The sequence below is a fragment of the Biomphalaria glabrata genome, chromosome 13 (genome assembly GCF_947242115.1).
Source record: "Biomphalaria glabrata chromosome 13, xgBioGlab47.1, whole genome shotgun sequence".
Taxonomy (NCBI): Eukaryota; Metazoa; Mollusca; class Gastropoda; family Planorbidae; genus Biomphalaria; species Biomphalaria glabrata.
This window is the reverse complement of record NC_074723.1, coordinates 38,923,590-38,948,967: the sequence shown is the minus strand read 5'-3', so window position 1 is coordinate 38,948,967 and position 25,378 is coordinate 38,923,590. Positions and strand designations below refer to the sequence as shown.

The 25,378-nt window shown below is 31.8% G+C and overlaps 2 long non-coding RNA genes across 2 annotated transcripts; both read left to right on the top strand.

The window, feature by feature from the left end:
• Positions 1-15,428: 15,428 nt before the first annotated feature.
• Positions 15,429-18,490, top strand: LOC129922318 (uncharacterized). The gene is made up of 3 exons (XR_008774292.1): positions 15,429-15,901; positions 17,700-18,191; positions 18,284-18,490. It is a non-coding gene; the product is annotated as an uncharacterized LOC129922318 (long non-coding RNA).
• Positions 18,491-20,191: 1,701 nt separating this feature from the next.
• On the top strand, positions 20,192-22,599 carry LOC129922316 (uncharacterized). Its single transcript, XR_008774290.1, has 2 exons — positions 20,192-21,603; positions 22,455-22,599. It is a non-coding gene; the product is annotated as an uncharacterized LOC129922316 (long non-coding RNA).
• Positions 22,600-25,378: the final 2,779 nt, after the last annotated feature.

Below are 25,378 nucleotides of genomic sequence, written 5' to 3'. Positions count from 1 at the left end.
GAAAAAAATTGGTGTTAATTACATTAAGGGACTTAATCACTTTTTTTTATTTTAAGAAAATATTACCAGGGTTATGGTCCTTTCACAATTGAGTTCCGGAATGTAGAATGAAAGACAGAGCAATGTGAAGACATCAAGGAATGGGCAGGTCTGTCATGAAATGGTTTATCCAGGGCTAAGTACAGAGATAGAAGGGCTGTTGACAGATCTTGTGTGGTGTCCCCATGGTTGAACAGATTAATCGATAGGTAAAGCTAAGAATTTAATGTATTTTGTAATTTATTTCCTAATATTGGTGTTAATTACATTAAGGGATTTAATCACTCTTTTTTTTTCATAAGAAAATAATAACAGGGTTATGGTCCTTTCAATATTGAGTTCCAGGATGAAGAATGAAAAAGACAGAGAGCAATGTGAAGACATCAAAGAATGGCCAGGTCTGCAATGAAATGGTTTATCCAGGGCTAAGTACAGAGAGGAATATAGAAGGGCTGTTGACAGATCTTGTGTGGTGCCCCCATGGTTCAACAGATTGATCGATAGGTAAAGCTAAGAATTTAATGTATTTTGTAAAACATTTCGAAAAAAATTGGTGTTAATTACATTAAGGGACTTAATCACTCTTTTTTTTATTTTAAGAAAATATTACCAGGGTTATGGTTCTTTCACAATTGAGTTCCAGGATGAAGAATGAAAGACAAAGAGCAATGTGAAGACATCAAAGAATGGGCAGGTATGCCATGAAATGGTTATCCAGGGCTAATTAAAGAGAGGAATATAGAAGGGCTGTTGACAGATCTTGTGCGGTGCCCCCATGGTTCAACAGATTAATCGATAGGTAAAGCTAAGAATTTAATGTATTTTGTAATTTATTTACTTATATTGGTGTTAATTACATTAAGGGACTTAATCACTCTTTTATTTTAAGAAAATATTACCAGGGTTATGGTCCTTTCACAATTGAGTTCCAGGATGAAGAATGAAAGACAGAGAGCAATGTGAAGACATCAAAGAATAGCCAGGTATGCCATGAAATGGTTATCCAGGGCTAATTAAAGAGAGGAATATATAAGGGCTGTTGACAGATCTTGTGTGGTGCCCCCCATGTTTTAACAGATTGATCGATAGGTAAAGCTAAGAATTTAATGTATTTTGTAAAACATTTCCAAAAATTGGTGTTAATTACATTAAGGGACTTAATCACTCTTTTTTTATTTTAAGAAAATATTACCAGGGTTATGGTTCTTTCACAATTGAGTTCCAGGATGAAGAATGAAAGACAAAGAGCAATGTGAAGACATCAAAGAATGGGCAGGTATGCCATGAAATGGTTATCCAGGGCTAATTAAAGAGAGGAATATAGAAGGGCTGTTGACAGATCTTGTGTGGTGCCCCCATGGTTCAACAGATTAATCGATAGGTAAAGCTAAGAATTTAATGTATTTTGTAATTTATTTACTTATATTGGTGTTAATTACATTAAGGGACTTAATCACTCTTTTTATTTTAAGAAAATATTACCAGGGTTATGGTCCTTTCACAATTGAGTTCCAGGATGAAGAATGAAAGACAGAGAGCAATGTGAAGACATCAAAGAATAGCCAGGTATGCCATGAAATGGTTATCCAGGGCTAATTAAAGAGAGGAATATATAAGGGCTGTTGACAGATCTTGTGTGGTGCCCCCCATGTTTTAACAGATTGATCGATAGGTAAAGCTAAGAATTTAATGTATTTTGTAAAACATTTCCAAAAATTGGTGTTAATTACATTAAGGGACTTGATCACTCTTTTTTTATTTTAAGAAAATAATACCAGGGTTATGGTTCTTTTCACCATTGAGTTCCAGGATGAAGAATGAAAGACAGAGCAATGTGAAGACATCAAAGAATAGCCAGGTATGTCATAAAATGGTTATCCAGGGCTAATTAAAGAGAGGAATATATAAGGGCTGTTGACAGATCTTTGTGTGGTGCCCCCCATGTTTTAACAGATTGATCGATAGGTAAAGCTAAGAATTTAATGTATTTTGTAAAACATTTCCAAAAATTGGTGTTAATTACATTAAGGGACTTAATCACTCTTTTTTTATTTTAGGAAAATAATACCAGGGTTATGGTCCTTTCACCATTGAGTTCTAGGATGAAGAATGAGAGAAAGACAATGTGAAGACATCAAAGAATGGCCAGGTCTGCCATGAAATGGTTTATCCAGGGCTAATTAAAGAGGAATATAGAAGGGCTGTTGACAGATCTTGTGTGGTGCCCCATGGTACAACAGATTGATCATTAGGTAAAGCGAATAATTTAATGTATTTTGTAAAACATTTCCAAAAATTGGTGATAATTACATTAAGGGACTTAATCACTCTTTTTTTATTTTAAGAAAATATTACCAGGGTTATGGTCCTTTCACCATTGAGTTCCAGGATGAAGAATGAAAGACAGAGCAATGTGAAGACATCAAAGAATAGCCAGGTATGCCATGAAATGGTTATCCAGGGCTAATTAAAGAGGAATATAGAAGGGCTGTTGACAGATCTTGTGTGGTGCCCCCATGTTTTAACAGATTGATCGATAGGTAAAGCTAAGAATTTAATTTATTTTGTAAAACATTTCCGAAAATTGGTGTTAATTACATTAAGGGACTTAATCGCTCTTTTTTATTAAAGGAAAAGTTTGGGATGATTTCTATGGATTGCCTCTCTTGAATCCAAGACAATATTTCATTATTTTTATTAAGATCTAGAGACTGAAGATTCATAGTAAACTGGGGCGTGGATATGAGGAATTCTAAGACGTGGGGGGCGTTTTTTTTTCAGGTGCTCAGGGCTGCTACACTTAAGTACTTGTTCTATGCAAATTAGTTTTATTTACTTCTTATGCTGGGTAGGTTCAAGCTAAAATATTCATTGTATACATTTGCGGCTTTTCTTGTACCGAAAGGGAAAGTTTGGGATGATTTGTATGGGTTGCCTCTCTTGAATCCAAGACAATATTTCGTTTTTATTTAGATCTAGAGACTGAAGATTCATAGTAAACTGGGGCGTGGATATGAGGAACTCTAAGACGTGGGGGGCGTTTTTTATTTCAGGTGCTCAGGGCAGCTACACTTAAGTAGTTATTGTTCCATGCAAATTAGTTTGATTTACTTGTACTGGGTAGGTTCAAGCTAAAATATTCATTGTATACATTTGCGGCTTTTCTTGTACCGAAAGAAAAGTTTGGGATGATTGCTATGGGTTGCCTCTCTTGAATCCAAGACAATATTTCGTTTTTATTTAGATCTAGAGACTGAAAATTCATAGTAAACTGGGGCGTGGATATGAGGAACTCTAAGACGTGGGGGGGGGGGGCTTTTTTTTTTCAGGTGCTAAGGGCTTCTACACTTAAGTACTTATTGTTCCATGCAAATTAGTTTGATTTTTTCTTATGCTGGGTAGGTCTCAAGCTACAATATTCATTGTACACATTTTCGGATTTTTTTGTACGACAGGGAAAGTTCGGGATGATTTATATGGGTTGCCTCTCTTGAATCCTAGACAATAATAATATCTTTTAGATCTAGAGACTGGAGCTTCATAGTAAACTGGGGCGTGGATATATGGAGCTCAAGACATGGGGGGGGGGGAGTTTATTTCAGATGCTCAGGGCTGCTACATAAAAGTGCTTATTACACGATGCAAACATTTTTTTTACTTCTTTTGCTGGGTAAGTTTCAAGCTAAATATTCATTGACACAAAGCTAAAATTAAAAAAAAAAACTATTCCAAATAACGTAACCAAATATATGCACAAGTCTTATTCCAATAAACCACGCGGGAAAAAAAGCACAAGTCAATTCAAAATGAATACACCAAAATGCACAAGTCTATTCCACCACGAAAACAAAAGACCAGTTGTTTTTAAAAAGCACACTAAAAAAAGCACAAGCTGATTTCAAACTTCATCCACGTCAGAAAAGCACAAATTGATTTTAAATAGCCACAACTAAAAATAAAGCACAATTGATTTTAAACAGCTAACACAAAAAACACAAGTCCGATTCAGAATAGCCGGCACAAAAATGCACAAGCCCGAGTCAGAATAGCCGGCACAAAAATGCACACTTTTGATTCCAGATAGATGGCAAAAAACGAATAGGCACCACACGAAGAATTTAGTTGCACTTCAAAGTAGCACGACACAATACACAAACCTCCGATTCGAAATTGGAATACAAAACACCATATCGAAAATACTATACCACAGTCCATATTTGATATTAAATGTAAACGACGTTAGCTAAGACAAATGACAAAATGATAATGAACTGAAGCAAAATTTGATTATTGTAAACTCAACATGTATAAACAAGGGTCGAGAGAGCAAAATCTCAGGCCAAAAGATAGTAAAATAATGCAAAGAGTCTAAAAGAGCTACATCTAGATTCTAAAATAGCCTTTTCAATTTTGTTGACCTTAGTAAAACAAAGGACCAATGAATGTAGAATCTACAGACTATGTAAAATTAGATCTAGATCTACATACAACGGGCCAGAATTGTGCAATTATAGCTTATTTTGAATTTAATGGCTAATGAGTTGGGTTTTTTTTTTTTGGGGGGGGGGGAAGGAAAGGGGGGGGGGTCTATCATTGTCCCCCCAAAGTATAACCAGTATAGGTTATAGAAATAAACTTAGAAATTCTGTTCGACATAGTCTACGGAATGTGTGGTCGATATAGTTTACGGTATGTGCGTTCAAAATAGATTACTCGTGTGTAAGAGATCTCGATTAAGCTCAATACCTAGATTTACACTAGTGTAGATCTAACTTTAGAAATATTAAATTACTACATCTAATTAAAAGCTAGAGTTGTAGATCTAGTATACATTCTACACATATCTATATTTCGTTAGGCAATATTCTATTTAAACTAGATCTATTCTAGATCTAGATAAATAAATCTAACATGTTCGACTGCAATGACAAATTGCATTGTATACGCGAAGGAAGTAATTAGATCTAGATATTTTGTTATGTAAAGTCTGTAATGTATTAGATCTAAACATAGATCTAGAAAGATTATCAGTTTAAAATAGGAATACATGGTGAATAAATCGATTTAAATCTAAAATTTAGTTTTGAACAAAAAAGTCAAACTCCATTTAACTATTATCATTTGAGTCTTGGGTTTTCCCACTAAAGTTGGGTTTTTCTCATCAAGAGTTTATGCTTGCTATAATTAAAGTATAGATCTAGATATTTTAACCTTACTAAAGACCGGGTGGTGCATTTTAATGTACGACTGAAAACATGCTGCATTTGTTAAAGTTGATTGTTTAAAGAAGAGACGAAAATGTATTTGCTAATACAGATCAAAATTAAGAATTGTCAAACGCCATTCCTTTAGCTTGGGTTTTCCCCTTAAAGCTGGGTTAAGTTTACCTTGCTATAAAGTTTAGATTTAGATATTTTAACCATAATAAAGACCAGGTGTATGGCTAAAATAATGTTGCAAGTTGAATTTCTTACTTTGCAGAAGAGATGAAACTGCATTGCTAATACTTATCAAAATCAAACATGTTAAATGCTGAATATAAGAGGTGGCCTTAGCAAAAGAATATTGAACTTTTAAAATAAATAGGGTACTCACAAATTGTAGACGATCCACTTCGTTGAATCCTCCACACATGAAATTTAATGTCACTAGTACACATTTTTAAAAGCAAAGTCATTGTCAATTGTGTACTGCACATTTTGAAAAGCACATAAAGTTCATAGTCTATATTGTGTAGACTATTTTGATGTAGAATGATGCTGGGATAGCATGTTTATAAATAGCTCATTTTGGAGAGCACGCACTTCTGATAAGAAGAGTGTACTGAGAGCATGGGCATTAGCTGCCCGAAATGTTGACAACAGTTCTGCACACTATGTACGTAGTAAAGACGGGACTGCTACAGTTTTGGAATAGGCATTGATGAACAAACAGACCTAGGGAAAAAAAGTAATGTGTTAAAGTATGAACTTTAATAAATTTATTTCTTTCAAAAAGACTTGTAAATATGTTAAGAACAGACATAAAAAAAACACAAATCTAAAGTTACCGTTTAATTCTAAGTTTCATATTGACTCACCGATCTCCAGGTCAACTTCAAGAAACATGCATAGACACCATCTAAACTTTAGGGCATAGAAAATGACGACTTTCTTCTCTTCTTCCACTTTCAATCTCGTATGGGTCACCTGTAGATGAACTAACTTGATAGCCCAAATTTCTTGACTTTTATACACTATCGAGTTCAGAAAAAAGTGTGCTGAGTTAATTTTCAATTCAACGACAAAAAAAATATTAATAATAACGACCCAGTTTACAATAGTTCTAAATTGTTTTCAATAGGGAACAACAAAATTACAATTTTAAAGATTTTTGTGTTATAACTACTGACTACTGAGCTCATGCAGCCTAAGGAAGAGAGAATTAGGTCTAGATGTAGATTATATTAATTTTAGACTAAAAAATACGGTAAATCAATAATTTTTATCTATTTTCAGATAGATTTACATTTCCAAATTAAAATAAATAACCCAAACCATAGATCTAATCTGAAAAGAAATCGCATCACACGAGTCACTAGCAACACTCTAACAGTAACAGAGCGATACAGAAATAAACACTAAAAAAAAAGTTGTTTTTTTTCCGATAAAAATGTTAATTTAAAGAAAATTGTAAGCAAAAGTATATTAGATCTAGTCTGCCTATTATAGATATTTATTTTTTAAAAAATATTTCATCTAGATGCTAGCTGACGGTAATTCATCTTTTTTTGAATCCACGATAATACAAAGAGAAAATATCTCGATCTATGGGCTAGTTTTAACAATGTTAGAACCATCGTACATCAAATAAAACCTTGATCTAGAATTTTCTTTTTTTTTATTCATGGCGAGTTCAAATATAATAAATGTATGCACTTTTTGTACTTCATTTTTCTCACGTGAAAAACAATTATCAGGGAGGGAAGCTTGTGTTGACGGCTAACCTTTGGGGGAAAAAATCATCCAATTTTTTTTTTCTTATTTTGTGCTTGTAAAAAAAAAATGGGAGCGGGCAGGGTTTGAACCCTCGACCGTCGATAAATCCGAACAACAGTCCAGCGTGCTAACCACTTGACCAGGCAGCCAGCTATGTGCGAGGCAGTTCAAAGCCTAAATAAAAATAAAGAAAAAAAGAGTGTGCTGAGTTAAATTTCAATTCAACGACAAAAAAAAAGTATTAATAATAACGACCCAGTTTACAATAGTTCTAAATTGTTTTCAATAGGGAACAATAAAATTACAATTTTAAAGATTTTTGTGTTATAAATACTGACTACTGAGCTCATGCAGCCTAAGGAAGAGAGAATTAGGTCTAAATGTAGATTATATTAATTTTAGACTAAAAAATACGGTAAATCAATAGAAATGATACAGTTTAAATTTTAATGAATAAGCTAGATCTACAAACTAGATATTGATTGAAACTTACAGAAATTCTATATAGATAATAGACTACCTTCGTTGAATACATTATGTCAAAATTGTTATTATCTAGATCTATTTTATAGAATAAAATTCGATTGTTTATCTTAGCAACAAGTAAGTTATTTTAAAACAAGAAATGAATTTCTAAAAAGGAAAAGATATTAATTGTTTTTTTTTAAATACCGGTATATATAATTCCGATAAAACAAAATATATTTTTTTCCCATTGTTTAGCCCGGGGTGGGGGGAATCGGTTCACAGAAATAGATTTCTGCTTAACTGTTTAATGTATCCTATTACATAGATCTACATTAATATATAATTTTTAACATTTTCAGCTAGATCTACATTTTCAAAATAAAAAAAAATAACCCAAACCATAGATCTAATCTGAAAAGAAATCGCATCACACAAGTCACTAGCAACACTCTAACAGTAACAGAGCGATACAGAATAAACACTAAAAAAAAAAGGTTTTTTTTTCCGATAAAAATGTTAATTTAAAGACAATTGTAAGCAAAAGTATATGAGATCTAGACAACCTATTATAGATATTTATTTTTTAAAAAATATTTCATCTAGATGCTAGATTACGGTAATTTCACTTTTTTGGAATCCACGATAATACAAAGAGAAAATATCTGGATCTATGGGCTAGTTTTAACAATGTTAGAACCATCGTACATCAAATAAAACCTTGATCTAGAATTTTCTTTTTTTTTTATTCATGGCGAGTTCAAATATAATAAATGTATGCACTTTTTGTACTTCATTTTTCTCTCGTGAAAAACAATTATCAGGGAGGGGAGCTTGTGTTGACGGCTAACCTTTGGGGGAAAAAATCATCCAATACAATTTTTTTTTCTTATTTTGTGCTTGTAAAAAATTGGAGCGGGCTGGGTTTCCAGTGGTTCCCAAACTTTAAAAAAAAAAAATTTATTTTTTTTATTTTTTTTTTATTTTATTATTTTTTTTTATTATTTTTTTTTAAATTTTTTAAAATTAAAAAAAAAATAATAAAAAAAAAAAAAATAAAAAAAAAAAAAATTAAAAAAAAAGTTTAGGAACCACTGGTCTACAGTGAAGTCAGTCCCGGGATAGTGAATTCTCGAAAAAAAAAAAAAATTAAAAAATTGAAAAAAAATTTTCTAAAAAAATAAAAAAATTAAAAAAAAAAAAAATTAAAAAAAAGTTTAGGAACCACTGGTCTACAGTGAAGTCAGTCCCGGGATAGTGAATTCTCGAAAAAAAAAAAAAATTAAAAAATTGAAAAAAAATTTTCTAAAAAAATATTTAAAAAAATTTTTCCGATAAAATTGTTAATTTAAAGACAATTGTAAGCAAAAGTATATTAGATCTAGACTTCCTATTATAAATCTTTTTTTTTTTTAATATTTCATCTAGATGCTAGATTACGGTAATTCCACTTTTTTTTAATCAACGATAATAGAAAGAGAAAATATCTGGATCTATGGGCTAGTTTTAACAATGTTAGAACCATCGTACATCAAATAAAACCTTGATCTAGAATTTTCTTTTTTTTTTATTCATGGCGAGTTCAAATATAATAAATGTATGCACTTTTTGTACTTCATTTTTCTCACGTGAAAAACAATTATCAGGGAGGGAAGCTTGTGTTGACGGCTAACCTTTGGGGAAAAAAATTATCCAATTATTTTTTTCTTATTTTGTGCTTGTAAAAAAAAATGGGAGCGGACAGGGTTAAATCCGAACGACAGTTAAGCTTGCAAACCACTTGAGCAGGCAGCCATCCATGTACGAGGCAGTTCAAAGCTTAGAAAAAAATAAAAAATAAAAAATGTCCTCTAATTTAAATCCTTACGTTAGATCTAATGGTTTAATTTAAAACTATTTATTATGAATGACTATATATCAATTACAAGTAAAGATCTATTATAATTGCAATGGGCTTGAATGGGTAATTCACTATCCTGGGACTGACTTCAATGTAGACCAGTGGTTCCCAAACTTTAAAAAAAAAAAAAAAAAAAAAAATTTATTTTTATTATTTTTTTATTATTTTTTTTTTTATTTAAAAAAATAATAAAAAAAAATAAAATAAAAAAATAATAAAAATTTTTTTTTCTTATTTTTGTGCTTGTAAAAAATGGTAGCGGGCAAGGTTTGATCCCTCGACCGTCGATAAATCCGAACGACAGTCCAGCGTGCTAACCACTTGACTAGGCAGCCATCCATGTGCGAGGCAGTTCAAAGCTTAGAAAAAAATAAAAAATAAAAAATGTCCTCTAATTCAAATCATTACGTTAGATCTAATGGTTTAATTTAAAACTATTTATAATGAATGGCTACATATCAATTACAAGTAAAGATCTATTATTAATGCAATGGGCTTAAATGGGTAATTCACTATCCCGGGACTGACTTCACTGTAGACCAGTGGTTCCCAAACTTTAAAAAAAAAAATTTTTTTTATTTTTTTATTTTTTTTTTATTTTTATTTTTTTTTTTATTATTTTTTTTAAATTAAAAAAAAAAATAATAATAATAAAAAATATTAAAAAATATAAAAAAAAATAATAAAATTTTTTTTTTCTTATTTTGTGCTTGTAAAAAATGGGAGCGGGTAAGGTTTGAACCCTCGACCGTCGATAAATCCGAACGACAGTCCAGCGTGCAAACCACTTGACCAGGCAGCCATCCATGTGCGAGGCAGTTCAAAGCTTAGAAAAAAATAAAAAATAAAAAATGTCCTCTAATTCAAATCCTTACGTTAGATCTAATGGTTTAATTTATAACTATTTATAATGAATGGCTACATATCAATTACAAGTAAAGATCTATTATTAATGCAATGGGCTTAAATGGGTAATTCACTATCCCGGGACTGACTTCACTGTAGACCAGTGGTTCCCAAACTTTTTAAAAAAATAATTTTTTTATTTTTATTTTTATTTTTTTTTTATTATTTTTTTTTTAAATTAAAAAAAAAAAAATAATAATAAAAAATATAAAAAAATATAAAAAAAAATAATAAAATTTTTTTTTTCTTATTTTGTGCTTGTAAAAAATGGGAGCGGGTAAGGTTTGAACCCTCGACCGTCGATAAATCCGAACGACAGTCCAGCGTGCAAACCACTTGACCAGGCAGCCATCCATTCGAGAGCAGTTCAAAGCTTAGAAAAAAATAAAAAATAAAAAATGTCCTCTAATTCAAATCCTTACGTTAGATCTAATGGTTTAATTTAAAACTATTTATAGTGAATGGCTACATATCAATTACAAGTAAAGCTTCATTATTAATGCAATGGGCTTGAATGGGAAATTCACTATCGCGGGACTGACTTCACTAAAGACCAGTGGTTCCCAAACTTTAAAAAAAAATTTTTTTTTTGTTTTTTTTTTTTAAATTAAAAAAAATAATTATAATAATAAAAAAATTTTTTAAAAAAATGGTAATAGTTTAGATACGCAGATACCTTTGCCGACCACCGTGTTGTTTGTTAACAATATTTATCTCCCTTACCTATATTGAACTTTCAATAACTTTTTTTAAAGAGAGTTTTTGTTCTTATGCTGTCAACTTATGATTTTTTAAGTGTATTTACTGAAATGAAGGTCTAAATAAAATGTTATTAATAAATTGATGAACTTGTTGTTTCTTCTTTTTTTCTACTTATGAAATTATTAATTAAAAAATATATGTTAACAGTTAGATCTATAATTAATATATTAACTCACCAAGCAAAGCGAAATAATGATAAAATAAAAAAAAACAAATATGCATGAATTAAATGAAATGAAACACGCATCTATATATACATGTTATGTTTAATTTTTTTTTTTTTTTTTTTGAACAAAATTATGCATTATGACTTAGTGATCTTTTTAGAGCAATGACAATAAATGATATAGATCTAGTACGGGAAACTTATTACTATAAGAAATAATACTTTTATGTTTATCTGTTGATGATTAAGACTACATTTAGATCTATACATTTCTAACGAATTTTGAGCGCTCTCTATTTTCGTAAAATCACACCACGAAGAGAAAGAATTTTATGAAGCTGACACAGATCAGTGTCCCTTACTCTTTCGCTGTAGGTCTTCTGAGTGGAGTCTACTGTCTACCAGAGATTGTTTGGCGTGTGTTTTATGATCAGATAGGACTAATGTCTGTGTTTATAACTCTTACCACTACCTCTGGCTCCACCTCTCTTGGAGGGAGGATAGGTCGAGTGTAACTAGATCACGAACGTCTTTGTTAAACGTTACGTAGCACCTGTTAAACTATCATGTTTCACAATCTGAAATTTACTTTGCGTAGAGTGGGGAACAAAAGCCAATGTATAAAGAAACAGGTAAGAAGCATATACACTACTATTTAGATAATTTATGCATCTTTACTTTCGGAGTTCATTAAAAAAAAACAACTCCTCACCTATTACACTAAATTTGTTTAAGATGTGTAGTTGTGTGTGTGTGTGGGGGGTAGCGACTCCACCTACCAACCCTTCTCTTCACATGGATCCACTAGCGCCCATGTATTACATTCCGTTAAGGAGTCCAAATCAAGTTTTTCTCTCCCGCCGTACCGTACAGGTGGCGATTGTCTCCATTTATTCTTACGTACCTTTAAACCCTCGCTGCGCCGGCTGTCACACGCGATCTTTGTCTTTACGGCAGAACTAGGTGTGATGTAATCACCTTCCCCTGTTCGGAGCTTCGCTGCGCCGGCCGACACACGCGATCTTTGTCTTTACGGCAGAACTAGGTGTGATGTAATCACCTTCCCCTGCTCGGAGCTTCGCCGGCGCCGTGGTCATATTAGGTCATTTACTGCTAGGATCGCTGGTATGCTCATAAAGGGAGAAGGGCAAGGTACGGTGTTTTACTTGGTCAAAAATTTATCCTTCTTCGCTTTCTTTTTCGGTTCGTTTCACCGACATGCAGTTCAACTGAGGTCTAGTCGGATGAGACTAAGACTGAAACGTGATGCAACATAAACCATGTCACGATCAAAACTCTCTTGGTTGTATCCTATAATGTCGGCCAGCTTGTACAGATAGTTATGTACGACAAAAACTCCCGTGGTTGGATCATATCGTGTTTGCCGGCAGTCTATAAGTAGTTACATCAAGAAGTAGTTATGTATGACAAATACACTCTGATTGTCATAGAGTCTAGTCCCCCTCCCCTATTTGGTCCACAGAAGTAGTGACATAGTATTTTTATCTTGAAGCTCTTTCATCTCATTAAAGAGATTTGATAAAGCCTTTGATTTTCATCGCCCCATCCCTATTTGGAGCCATCACAAGGTTACTAACTGTGATGCCATTGTAACATTTCCCGAATCTGTTATAAAAGCAGTTCCCTTCCACTCTTCAAGCCTATCATTACTTTCTCTACCTTGTTGTAGATATTGCTTGTTCTTATATTGTGCATTGTTTTTCATTCAATATGATTATAAGTTACCGTACATAATAAGAGAAGGATAAAGAACTTGTACTTATAGCTACCATATTTTTTTTAACAGCAGCATATGGAGCTGATGAAAAAACATGGGACAAATCTGCAGAAATGCTTGCAACTGCTACACTACTGCAAAGAGACATCTATACATTCTCACCAAAACCACAACAAAACAAAATACTCATGGCTATTATTAAAACCTTTATTTCATGATGCAAACACATACATACTATCTCACACAGACAACCATATATGCTGCAATATAACACTATTGCATACAAATGGTAATCACTTTGATGTGGTTGTACCACAAGAGGCCACATGTAACCGTTTTTTTTTTGCCAAATCCACTGCTTGGAGTATGATGATTTAGCCTAAATTTTTAAGTGTTGATTAATATTTCATCTTACAATATATTCAGATTAGATCTATTTGGCTATTTTTTTTTTCTTGCCTTTGTATTTTATTACATAAAAATACATAGAAATATACCCATTTTTTAAAAGATACCACATTTTTCTTTTGCATGTCATTAATTTCATCATTAAATAACAATTTTTATGTCCATTATTTTCATGTATTTAAAGTCAGGGTACCGGTATCTATTTATTTAATTACTTTTATTTTGCCAATAAAAGATATTTTGTTAGGCTTAGAGATATTTTTTTTATTTTTCTATTAATTTTTTTGTCTGTTGTTATTACTTTAACTACATGATTTTAATTTCGATTTTTAGTTATTTTTCAAAGTACAAAAGATTGTTTGCATTTTAAATGAATTTTAATATTAGATCTAATAGCTGCTAGAAAGAAAGACAAAACAGCAACAGAAAAAAGTTGGCAAGTAATTCAAGGGAGATAGTCTAGTACTAAGCCTTAAAACCAAAATGGCGTATTTCCAATGACAATATATGGTAATAAGAAATAAAACTTAAAAAATATATATTTTAAAAACTATTTATCTCCGAGGAAATCAAATTGCATATTTGTAATCTGCATTTTTTTCTGCATATTCTGAAAATATAAGAGAAACCTAATTTAGCGTTTCTAGTGTCGTTTACTAATACCAAAAAAATATAAAAAAAAAATAATAAATTTTTTTTTCTTATTTTGTGCTTGTAAAAAATGGGAGCGGGTAGGGTTTGAACCCTCGACCGTCGATAAATCCGAACGACAGTCCAGCGTGCAAACCACTTAAACAGGCAGCCATCCATGTACGAGGCAGTTGAAAGCTTAGAAAAAAAAATAAAAAATGTCCTCTAATTCAAATCCTTACGTTAGATCTAATGGTTTAATTTAAAACTATTTATAATGAATGGCTACATATCAATTACAAGTAAAGATCTATTATTAATGCAATGGGCTTGAATGGGTAATTCACTATCCCGGGACTGACTTCACTGTAGACCAGTGGTTCCCAAACTTTTTAAAAAAAATATTTTTTTTTTTTTTTTTTTTTTTTTTTTTTTTTATTATATTTTTTTGTTTAAATTAAAAAAAATAATAATAATAAAAAAATAAATAAAAAAATAATAAAAATTTTTTTTTCTTTCTTGTGCTTGTAAAAAATGGGAGCGGGTAGGGTTTGAACCCTCGACCGTCGATAAATCCGAACGACAGTCCAGCGTGCAAACCACTTGACCAGGCAGCCATCCATGTACGAGGCAGTTCAAAGCTTAGAAAAAAAATAAAAAATGTCCTCTAATTCAAATCCTTACGTTAGATCTAATGGTTTAATTTAAAACTATTTATAATGAATGGCTACATATCAATTACAAGTAAAGATCTATTATTAATGCAATGGGCTTGAATGGGTAATTCACTATCCCGGGACTGACTTCACTGAAGACCAGTGGTTCCCAAACTTTAAAAAAAAATTATTTTTTTTAATTTTATTAGTATATTAGATCTAGACTGCCTATTATAGATTTTTTTTTTTTTAATATTTCATCTAGATGCTAGATTACGGTAATTCCACTTTTTTTAATCAACGATAATACAAAGAGAAAATATCTGGATCTATGGGCTAGTTTTAACAATGTTAGAACCATCGTACATCAAATAAAACCTTGATCTAGAATTTTCTTTTTTTTTTATTCATGGCGAGTTCAAATATAATAAATGTATGCACTTTTTGTACTTCATTTTTCTCACGTGAAAAACAATTATCAGGGAGGGAAGCTTGTGTTGACGGCTAACCTTTAGGGAAAAAAATCATCCAATTTTTTTTTTCTTATTTTGTGCTTGTAAAAAAAAATGGGAGGGGACAGGGTTTGAACCCTCGACCGTCGATAAATCCGAACGACAGTCCAGCGTGCAAACCACTTGACCAGGCAGCCATCCATGTACGAGGCAGTTCAAAGCTTAGAAAAAAAAAATGTCCTCTAATTCAAATCCTTACGTTAGATCTAATGGTTTAATTTAAAACTATTTATAATGAATGGCTACATATCAATTACAAGTAAAGATCTATTATTAATGCAATGGGCTTGAATGGGTAATTTATCATGAAGAATAATCTTTTGAAAAGAAAACCCTAAATTCTGTTTCATTTTGACCGGGGCTGCTCTGTCTAATTGTAAACCATGTGGCGGCCATGTTCATGATTTAATGTAACAATAAATTATCTTTTTCCTCTAAATCTAGATTATCAGTTCAAAATCTTCTACTCGACGTCTATATCTATAAATCCTTTATAACTAGTTCAGTCCTAGTCTAAAAACCAATGTTACGACTCAATTCAATAATTCATGTTGATGGGTCTAGACTGAATCGATTTAGGATAATTTATCTTATCGTAATTACTAATTTTATTAGATTTATTTAAATAGAACTAATAATTTAAAATTTAGATAGATCTATCTAGACTAGTTACTAGATCTATAGAAATTCTCAATCAAGATTATCTAAATCTATATAGATCAAGAAGAAGAACAGTTTAAAGGTAAGAAAATAATCTAGATCTAGAAAAAATCAGGGTCAACAGACAGAGAAGTTTTGTAAGGCTATCCAAACACACCACCTATTCAACTTATTCGATTGTCAATATTAGATCTATTTAGAAATATTAGATCTAGACTAGATTACTATAGATTATAATTATATAAGTAGATCTAGCATCATCTAGATTAATCTATCATCTATTTACTAGTCTAGATCTAGAAAAAAATCTAGATCTAGCTAGAATCTTTTAAATCTTTATCACTCAAGACTGAGTCTTTAAAGAAAGTTTATAAGACTAGATAGAGAGTCTAGAATATAATTCAATATTGATTGTAGATATAGTCAATATAGATTCTAGATATTTAGAATGTAGACTGTAAAGTTTCTTATTAATTTTAATACTAGAATTGTCATTAGAGTATTAGAGTTTGTTTAGTATAGTCTAGTCAGTCTAGAATAGAATGTCTAGATTACTCTAGTCCTAGTACCTAGTTATAGACTTGATCTATAGATTAAATCTAGATCTATATAGACTAGATCAAGAAGTAGAATAGTTTAAGAGGTAAGAAAATCTGCTAGATCTAGATAACTAGACCTATAATATAGTCTAGATCATTAATTAGAATATTACTAGATCTAGATCTATTAACTAGTCTAGAAAAGTCTAGATCTATTATCTAGTCTAGAATAGTCTAGATCTAACTAGAAGCTTAATCACTCAAGTCTCAGAGTCTTTAAAAAAAGTTTATAAGACTAGACAGAGAGTCTAGAATACAATTCAATATTGATTGTAGTAATATCCAGATTTAGAGTGTAGACTAAACTCTAGATCAGTGATTCCCAAAGTGGTCTATATAGACCCCCAGGGGTCTACGAAGACTTCCAGGGGGTCTACGAAATTAAAAAAATAAATTGGGGGTCTATGAGAGGTCCACAAGGGTCTATGATAATAGATTTCATTTAAAGCAGATCATTTTAATTTTTACATTCATTTAATGTAATTATTTTATACAGTAATATATGATTTTTATCTTGGTAAATCATTTAAACATATATCCTGCTAATCAAACCGAAGAATTGTCTCAATACTTATTTAAAAATTTTAATTTTGTCTACATGTAACAAATGTTTAACAAAAAGAAATGTACACTGTCCAGCGTTGATTATTTAAAACTGAGATTCATTCCTTCCTTGTCAAACAAGCGGTTGCCTAAGTGACTTTTTTAAAATAATGATACCAAACCAATGGCTAGAGGATCATCTGAGACAATGTCACCCTGACAAAATAGATAAAGATTTAAAAATTTTCTAGCACTCAAAGATAAAGTTAAGAATAGACCCACACAATCTCACTTCAACATCATATATATATAGAGAAGATGTTGGTTTGTGAGCGTCTTCCAATATCTCTTTACTTATAGCAAAATACGGAAACATAGGTAAAACATTGATTTTACCAGCCGTTGTAGTTGTGAAAACTGTTTTACACACACCTACATCTGATATTATTAAAAGAATTTCTTTAAGCAAAAATACAAATCAAGGGCACATCGGTGGCATGAGTTATCAAATTAAAAGCTTCTTATGTGATTCTTTGCAAAGGAAATATATACAGTTTGGGATCAGTTTGGAACCAGTGGCATCACAGGCTCTGATGGGGTGTAGCGATGTGTGCTGTAAACTAACCCAGACTTTTTAAAAAAAAATGATACCAAACCAATAGCTAGAGGATCATCATCAGTCTGTTGAATTGGTGTTAATTACATTAAGGGACTTAATCACTCTTTTTTTATTTCCAGAAAATAATACCAGGGTTATGCTCCTTTCACCGTTGAGCTCCAGGATGAAGAATGAAAGACAGAGAGCAATGTGAAGACATCAAAGAATGTGCAGGTCTGCCATGAAATGGTTTATCCAGGGCTAAGTACAGAGAGGAATATAAAAGGGCTGTTGACTGATCTTGTGTGGTGCCCCCATGGCTCAACAGACTGATTGATAGGTAATGAAAAGAATTTAATGTATTTTGTAAAAAAATTATGAAAATTGGTGTTAATTACATTAAGAGACTTAATCACTTTTTTTTATTTCCAGAAAATAATACCAGGGTTATGTTCCTTTCACTGTTGAGTTCCAGGATGAAGAATGAAAGACAGAGAGCAATGTGAAGACATCAAAGAATGTGCAGGTCTGCCATGAAATGGTTTATCCAGGGCTAAGTACAGAGAGGAATATAGAAGGGCTGTTGACAGATCTTGTGTGGTGCCCCCATGGTTCAACAGACTGATTGATAGGTAATGGTAAGAATTTAATGTATTTTGTAAAAAAAATTATAAAAATTGGTTTTAATTATATTAAGAGACTTAATCACTTTTTTTATTTCCAGAAAATAATACCAGGGTAATGGTCCTTTCACTGTTGAGTTCCAGGATGAAGAATGAGAAAGACAGAGAGCAATGTGAAGACATCAAAGAATGTGCAGGTCTGCCATGAAATGGATTATCCAGGGCTAAGTACAGAGAGGAATATAGAAGGGCTGTTGACAGATCTTGTGTGGTGCCCCCATGGTTCAACAGACTGATTGATAGGTAATGGTAAGAATTTAATGTATTTTGTAAAAAAATTATAAAAATAAGTTTTAATTATATTAAGAGACTTAATCACTTTTTTTATTTCCAGAAAATAATACCAGAGTTATGGTCCTTTCACTGTTGAGTTCCAGGATGAAGAATGAAAGACAGAGAGCAATGTGAAGACATCAAAGAATGTGCAGGTCTGCCATGAAATGGTTTATCCAGGGCTAAGTACAGAGAGGAATATAGAAGGGCTGTTGACAGATCTTGTGTGGTGCCCCCATGGTTCAACAGACTGATTGATAGGTAATGGTAAGAATTTAATGTATTTTGTAAAAAAATTATAAAAATTGGTGTTAATTACATGAAGGGATTTAATCACTCTTTTTTTATTTCCAGAAAATGATACCAGGGTCATGCTCCTTTCACCGTTGAGTTCCAGGATGAAGAATGAAAGACAGAGAGCAATGGGAAGACATCAAAGAATGTGCAGGTCTGCCATGAAATGGTTTATCCAGGGCTAAGTACAGAGAGGAATATAGAAGGGCTGCTGACAGATCTTGTGTGGTGCCCCCATGGTTCAACAGACTGATTGATAGGTAATGGTAAGAATTTAATGTATGTTGTAAAAAAATTATAAAAATTGGTGTTAATTACATTAAGAGACTTAATCACTTTTTTTATTTCCAGAAAATAATACCAGGGTTATGGTCCTTTCACTGTTGATTTCCAGGATGAACAATGAAAAACAGAGAGCAATGTGAAGACATCAAAAAAATGTGCAGGTCTGCCAGGAAATGGTTTATCCAGGGCTAAGTACAGAGAGGAATATAGAAGGGCTGATGACAGATCTTGTGTGGTGCCCCTATGGTTCAACAGACTGATTGATAGGTAATGGTAAGAATTTAATGTATTTTGTAAAAAAATTATAAAAATTGGTTTTAAATATTTTAAGAGACTTAATCACTTTTTTTATTTCCAGAAAATAATACCAGGGTTATGGTCCTTTCACCGTTGAGTTCCAGGATGAAGAATGAAAGACAGAGAGCAATGTGAAGACATCAAAGAATGTGCAGGTCTGCCATGAAATGGTTTATCCAGGGCTAAGTACAGAGAGGAATATAGAAGGGCTGATGACAGATCTTGTGTGGTGCCCCCATGATTAAACAGACTGATTGATAGGTAATGGTAAGAATTTAATGTATTTTGTAAAAAAATTATAAAAATTGGTTTTAATTATATTAAGAGACTTAATCACTTTTTTTATTTCCAGAAAATAATACCAGGGTTATGGTCCTTTCACTGTTGAGTTCCAGGATGAAGAATGAAAGACTGAGAGCAATGTGAAGACATCAAAGAATGTGCAGGTCTGCCATGAAATGGTTTATCCAGGGCTAAGTACAGAGAGGAATATAGAAGGGCTGTTGACAGATCTTGTGTGGTGCCCCCATGGTTCAACAGACTGATTGATAGGTAATGGTAAGAATTTAATGTATTTTGATTCTTACTTGTCATTTTTGTGATTAATGCTCGGAATAGAATTTGTACTTTTTTTTATGTGGTTATTTAGAATTGGCATTCAAGTTTTTCGTAGTGGCTATTTGAATCGACATATGCTTTTTGTGATTGCTGTTTGGAATCAAACTTGTGCATTCATTTTATAATTTATTTAGAATGGACATTTTTTAATTTTTTTTTGTAACTGATGTTAAACATCGGACTTGTGTTTTTTTTTTTTTTTTTTTTTAGAATCAACGTGTTTTGTATAGTTGCTGTTTGAATAGAAATTCGCTTTTTTTGTGATGGCTGTTTGGAATTGAAATTGTGCTTTTTTGTAATGGCTGACTGGAATCGGACTTGTGTGATTATATTATCGATTTTCAGAATTGGACTTGTTCCTTTTTATGATCAGTAATAGAAATCCGACTTGCGCGTTTTTTTTTGGTGGTTATTAAAATTTTTGTGATGGTTGTTTTTAATCATACTTCTGCTTTTTTGTGTGGGCTGTTTGAAAAAGACTTGTGTTTTTCTGTGATGGATATTCACATTCCGAGTTGTGCATTTACTTTGTGTTTTTTTAGAATGGCATTTTTATTTGTTTATTTTATGTGACGGCTGTTAGAAGTCTGACTTTGCCTCCTTTTTATGATCGGTGTGGAGTTCGAAACTGGTGGGTTTTTTTTTGTGATCAATGTTCGGCATAAGACTTGTTTTTTTTTTTTTTAATCAACTGCTTTTTTTAGTAGTGGCTGATTGAATTGACATTTGGGTCTTTATTGATGGCAGTTTGGACATGTGTTTTTTTAATTGATGTTCTTTATCAGATTTGTTTGTTTTTCTTTTATCAATGTTTTAAATTGGACTTGTGCGTTTTTGTGATCAATGTTCTGCTTTAGACTTGTGTGCTTTTTTTTTGTGATGGCTTTTTATGAGCTCTGTTTGAAATTAGACTTGTGTGTTTTTTGTGATCATTGTTCAGTATCGGATTTTTTTTTTTTTTAAAGAATCATGTGCTTTTTTTTAGTAGCGAAAGAATTGACATTTTCTTCTTTGGAGATGGCTGTTTAGAATCAAACATGTGTATATTACTTAAGCTCTTCATTGTATTTGTGTGTTTTTATGATCAATGTCTGATATTGTGTTTTTCATAGTGGTTGTTTAAATTAGTTGCTTTTTTTTTGTGATGGCTGTTTGGAATCAGACTTTTGCATTTTTTTGTTTGTTTGTTTGTTGTTATTTAGAACTGACTTGATTATTTTTTGGCAGTTAATATTTGGAATCTACTTGATAACTTTTCTTTATGACTGCTTGGAATCGACTTTTGTGTTATTTGTAGTGGCTGTCTGGAATTATGTTGTATTATTTTGTTATGGCCTTTCAGAATCAAACTTATATTTTATTTTTTTTGGTTATATAGATTTGATTTTTTTTTTTTTGCTTTAGCTATTATAATCCAAATTTGCTTTTTTTTGTGATGACTTTTCATATTGACACTGGTTGAATAAAAATTTAATTATTTTTTATTTCACATGATGCAAGTTTACCTTTTGTTTTGCAGTAATTAGATTCATTGTGAAGATGTGTGCACTGGGCTGGAACATTTCCAGAGAAAGCTGGACTAGCCATGCATCAGGTAATTATTTACTATTACTGAATGTTATTAAGGTATTGTCTTACACCTATCTTTTCCTCAACTGATCTTAGGTACCCATTAGAGTTGAGTTGACTTGGTATTATCATAAATATCCTGGAATTCAAAACCCCAGTTTTTATGTTGTAACCTTCAGCCACCAAATCATCTAGTTAGTAGGTGAAAGAAGTGTATACCAAAAAAAAGATGCAAAAACTATTATCTAACATAGAGAACATAAATTTAGATCTCTACTCATCTATCATGATCTAGTCAATCTTGATTAGAGTTTATAATAATTTTAGATTCTAGATCTAAAGCTAAATAATATATTCTATTTCTATATTTTTCAATAGACTCTAGACTAGATTGTCACTAGATCTTGTTAGTCATCTAGACAATCTCATCTTATTTCTAAGTTTACTCAAGACTATGGTCTCTAGCAAAGATTAGAATTTTTTTTAAATTCAGGAATTAAAAGGGCGCCTCGGAGTAACCCACCCAACTTTAATGGGTACCTGACATTAGTTGGGGAAATGTATTTGCATATGGCCATTGTGCTGGCAGTGCTGGCCTTTGGTGATTGGATGCCATAGGCAAGGTGAATTTGGTGGCCCTTAATTAAAAAGAAATTGTGAAAAGTTAAAAATAAGGCTATTTCAATTGTTTGGTTGAAATAATCAATGCTGGCGAGTAACAAAATATTATAATGTCATTTAATTAAGCCCTTAGTTTTCAAATATTTTTTTTGTAGATCTTGATATATGTATTACATACATCTTAATTTATATATGTTATGGATTTAATTTATTTATCAAGCAGTTTAATAAATATTCTTTTCTATTTTTTTTCAGCATACTAGCCAAGATTGATACCTCTCCACAAATCAACTAAGTCATCAATGAAGCTTTGTTAAAGCTAGTGACAATTTACATGTTTTCTTATGTGGCTTAATTATAATAATGTCAAGAAAGCTAATTAAATAAGAACTATACATTTTATTGTCAGGCTTATGTTAGTCTTAACTATTTCTGTAATTTCTTATTCTTCATTATGGGGGGCATTATGAATCTTAGATAGTTTTCAATGGACCTCATTCACCAATTGTAAACAAACAACATTTAGCCACGTGGTGCTTTATCTCTTCTATATAATTTACGATCTCATGTTTAATTCATGATGGTTGTCACGAGACAATTTTTTTCATTGTTTTATCAATAAGATCACGTGACTAAATGTTGGTGAATGAGGTCCATTCTAAGATAAGTTAATTTTTATTGATCCAATCAAATGGATATTCAGTTTGACTACAATTTTGCTTATAAAAAGCTCAATCGTATAGTTTTGTATTAAATAATAGTTTAATTGCGTTTTAGGTACTAATAGTTAGTATGCTATGTAATATTTAAATGCAGTTTTTTATTATTAAAAATCATTGTTATGTAAATAATTAATTCTGTAATATTAGACATAATTGTAGGTCTTTCTGTGTAGCAACTATACTGCACACTTTTTTTTCATTCCTACGAGTAGATAATATAATTTATTCAATGATAATAAAGAGCTTTGAAATAAATCTCTTTATAATTCTGTACTTATTTCATAATAAAGTAATTTTTACTATCCAAAAAGAAATGCATTTAGAATTTCTATGTGAGAATGATATTTAAATATGTACAGTAGCATGACAAAAGAGCTTTTACATTATATTCTAAAAAGATGTATTACTCTTGCTTATAGCTATAACAATATTTGTCTTGATCTTTTGCAAAAATCAATTTTAAGATAAAACTTAAAATTCTGAAAATCACTATAACCCAAAATATTGTATTATTCTGTTCATGCATCATGGTCCCTCTCTCGACCTTGCTGATGAGATCCAAAAGAACGCTTCGAGTTACATTTGGCACCAACTCAGTTGCAGAAGCTGCTGGAGTAAATTTCACGGTTTATACTCCCAACGCCTAAGGGGATTATTCCTTGAGGTTGTTACCGCAATGCAGCGTGGGTTTGAAATCACAGTACCCCTAGATGAATTGCCTAACTAGGCTGACGAGCTCCATCTACCCGAAGCTCCTGGTTTTGTGGCGCCAAGTATCCGCCTTCACCTGTTAGTAAGAGCAGTTTTGCCGGGCTTAGTATTTAAGCCACACGAGAAGGCCAGGTGCTGGACTTGGTTGTCAGAGGCTATCTGAGACGCTTGCCTTTAGGAGTATTTTATATACAATGGAAGCTTATCCCCACTGACACCCCTGGCCATGAAAACCACATTAAGGTGCACAATACTATGGTGTCTAGCTGTGCATTGTACCTCACTTAGCACACGCTGATTAAAATTTATAAGATTGAAAAAAGGTAACAAAAACTATTACCTTAAAATGCATCAATGCATTTCTATATGTTTTATTCTTATTCTCTTCCTATCAGTTATAATCTAGCGATATAAATCTATTATTTCTGTGTTGTTTTTTTTTGTTGTTTTTTTCCATATCAGTTTTCAGCTGGCGATATTAAAAATCAACTGGGTTATTCCCCCCTTGGAAAATACGTTTAGTCTTGATCCAGCGCCTAGACAACGCAAAAAATCTGGCCAGTGGTAGCAAGGTCTACTTAGAGACATAAATAGTTCTGTGAAGTTATAATTTGATTAAAATTTAAGGTGCTATTGACATGTATTATTATGAAGATAAAGTTGAAATAAATATTGAATTAAAATAGATCTAGGCTTATATCTAGTCGTATAGTAAAATTAGTTAATAGATCTGCGAAGTTATATTTTGATTTATGATGCTGTCAACATGTAATATTTTAAGATAAGGCGGAAATTGATATCGATCTTTTTTTTTTTAGTCTTTATATATATTATGGTCATATGGAGTTAATGCCTTTAATAGATAATATTTGGAATTTTTTTTTTTTTCTGTCAATGATGAGTGGGTGCATTGGTGGATTTTTTTTTTGCACTACCACCCAATCTTCAATTAAAAAGTGATGCATCTAAGTAATCTTTTCTTTTTTTTCTCGCTTATTTATAATCCCTCACACACTGTCACACACATACACACACACACATTGGCAGACTGGCTGCATGGAGCAGCACATTATCCCCCAGCATCCTGCTGTCGTGTATGGGACGCCACTATTTGTAAGCATTCATGCATTAAAGCCCCGTGCTGCACGCATTTTACTTAATGATTACATTGAAAAATATTATTTTTTTATGTAAAAAATGCATTTAATAATGGTCACCTTGTCATATAAGAGCTTAAAATGACCAAAAGATTCATTGTTTTTACTTGATATTCATACACAATGGTTAAAGGGAGCCCGCCATGTTTTGAAATTAATGATTTAAGTTTGAAGTTTCTTCCCTCCTATATAAATGCGTTTCTTGACTATAAAAAGAACTGCTAAGACATATATATATATCTTCTGTTTACAGACAAGAATAATCCGATTGGTTCGCGTGATTTTTTTCTCTAATATGATTGATTGTCAATGGACGCTTTAACACAGGCTCACAGCTGAAGTGAACTTATTAGTCTTACGTAGATAAGAATCTAGAGATCTATAACTTTGCTTAATTCTTTTTAAAGTTTAATTTTATCCAACAATTTCTTAAATCAAATAATTTTTTTAAAGAATCGTGTAAACTTCGTAGATCTAGAAATTAAAATTGGTTTAAACATGGAAATTACTCTGGCAACAGAAGCCGAAAGAGTCACAAGTCTAGATTCTAGATATTAAGATAGATATGTAAGAGTAAGAGTATGATCTA